Below are 2,739 nucleotides of genomic sequence, written 5' to 3'. Positions count from 1 at the left end.
GTGTGTTTGTGCCTCATTTTGCTTTAATGCTGTGCTATGAAATTTAAAATAGCTTCAGGGAATAAAATGTGTTCCAGTTGATTATGTATACATATATATATATATATATATATATATATTTAACTTTCCTAATGTGCCATAAGATAAATCACTTTGGGCAAACAAATTATGTGTGGCATTTCAAAGTTTCACAACCAAAAGTTGAATAACTACATTGTGACTCAAGACTGTGGGCCATCTGTGACATTTGAAGTTTTACTGGAACATTCAAATCCCTAAGGAGAATTTCTCTCCACATCCTCTCTTCTGACGAAAATCTCTCATCCACTTTCATTCTAGTCTCGCCATAGCCCTTTTACCATAAGCTAACTCCCCGTACTTCAAGTGCTTTCTCGTCAATGTTTTTCTCGTCATCATATTCAATCTACGGTAACATGTTCTTTTTCTTTTTGTTTTATTGGACTGCTCTCTTTCACCTCTTTCACCTCTGATTCATAAGCTGTTGGGAGTCTCCTAAATGTCCCTGAGAAGCAAAAACCCAATGATGAATCACATGGAATACATCTAAGTTACATATATCGTGGCTGTTGATGTGCCCACAGTTGGCTAAAGTTTCCAGGATTAGCAAATAATTTTATGTTCAAATGAATAGAGCAGACTTGAATTATTTTGAAATGCATTGGTCAAGACAAGCAATCTGAACTGAGAACATCAGCAATGTTGAGGAAATGACAAAACACTGTATGGGAAACCATTTCAACATTTTTTGAGAGAATTTTTTAAATTATTTTTTAAACAACAACAGACAAGGGACAAAAAATCATAAAAGTAAAACAAATACAATACAACCTATAAACTATATAATATCATCCCATTAACCCCACTCACACCAACCCTCCTCTCAGGCTCCTCTGGGCAAAACAATACAAACTACTGGTAACAAATAGTAAGAATTCATAGCACATTAACAATTCATACTGACAGTTCATATCAAAACATGATCAACTAAAATGGAAACATGAAAAAAAAAATCTCGACAGGGGGCACTTACGTCTCTATACATAAAATTTCCTTCTTAGGGATATGAATGATCCATTTCTGCCAACGTAACTTCTATTTCTTCTCTTTTAAGAACCTGCACTAAGGGACCCCAAATTAAAACCATTTTGATTTTTAGTCTTTGGCTTGACTTATTAACATTTAATGGTCTCGCCCAGTAGAAAGCTTTTTTGTCATTTCTCATTAGCTTTGGGCAATAACAACAATTGGCCCCACAGTTTTTAATTATGAGTCTTTACCAAATGGTGGTTTAAAAAAAAAAGTTTTGTTTTTTTAAAAATTTGCAGTACCATCTATTTTTTTGGCCTGACATACTATACGCCAATTAACTGCTGTGTGTGGCTCAGTCAGGTTGTGTTAAGTAACACAAAATTTAAAACAGCATTACAACTCAAAATGTGGCCAATCAAATAGTTGAGCAAAGCAGTAAAAGAGCAATCAATCAAACAAAAATTGCTCAATGGGAATGATGATTCTTATTGTAGCGTTAATAGTTTTATAGAAAATAAAAGTGAGTTTACTTTCCATTTTCTCTACACATACAAATGCAAGAGCTTTCCCCTTTCCGGTTGTCTATTTTCACCTTATTTCTATAGCAAGAGCTGAATTAATTTATGACACATGAGGTTTCTTTTCATTTCTTGAGAGGCGGTTTTAACTGAATGTGTTGGCATGACATCAGTTTGTTAATGTGCCTGCAGTTTGATTGTTCTGTCTTCGACAGTGCGAGTGCGACACATATTGCTTTCTCGGAGTGCGATTGGTGATGCCTCAAACACTCTTGTTTTCATGGGAAGAACGGTAAAGCTGAGGAAATGGGAGTTAGATTCATTTTTGGGAATCGGTAAAATCGATCGTAAGACGGTAAAGTGACTCTACCTTCATGATTTCGTCTAGTGTACATTCAGGGCAGGGCTTAGTCTTGAGAAGAATCAAGTTTACCTGCCACAAAAGTTCCAAGCTCTGAAAATAGCTTGAACAAACTATCCTGTGTCGATCAGTTTAATCTTTTAAACTGATGGAGTGTGGTGCCACTGAGGGGTCTTTGTGTTTTTTCTGTTCTATCTGTTTTTAATTGTTTATTTGTTTTTATTTCTTGTATGACCTTTTATTCCTATTTTTATTAATATTATTATTGTTTTCAATCTCTATTATACAGCTCTATTATTTATTTTATTGTGATAATTTTACATCACTGTCTCCTTGGTTTTTATTGTAGGCCCTATAAAGCACTTTGTAAACTTTGTTTTAAGAAAAGTGCTATACAAGTAAAGTTATTATTATTATCTGTGATAAACACTGTACATATTGTCATTTTCTGGTCAGGGTCTGGTACAGCATTTATTAGGTTTAGCAGCCATGGATCCTCTCCACATTTAGTTGTAAAAATGAAGTAATCAAGAATAGGAGATAGGAGACCCAGACAGGTGAATCAATGATTCCCTTCAGCAACATTAACATCTTTCTTTTAAACTTCATTAACAACACAGTAATACAATACAAATAATAGTACAGGGAGTATTGGAGAAAAATCACAAAAATACAAGCAGAAATAAAGTTATGCGATGTAAGAATATAAATAATACAGACATTAAGAGGGTGAATAAACAATATTGCAAATTAACTTAAATCATCTGGCAGTGTTGTCCACAATGTTTCTCAGGAGATGAGAACGCAACT

Source organism: Thunnus albacares, chromosome 11, assembly GCF_914725855.1.
Source record: "Thunnus albacares chromosome 11, fThuAlb1.1, whole genome shotgun sequence".
Lineage (NCBI taxonomy): Eukaryota > Metazoa > Chordata > Actinopteri > Scombriformes > Scombridae > Thunnus > Thunnus albacares.
Note: the sequence above shows the minus strand (reverse complement) of the source record.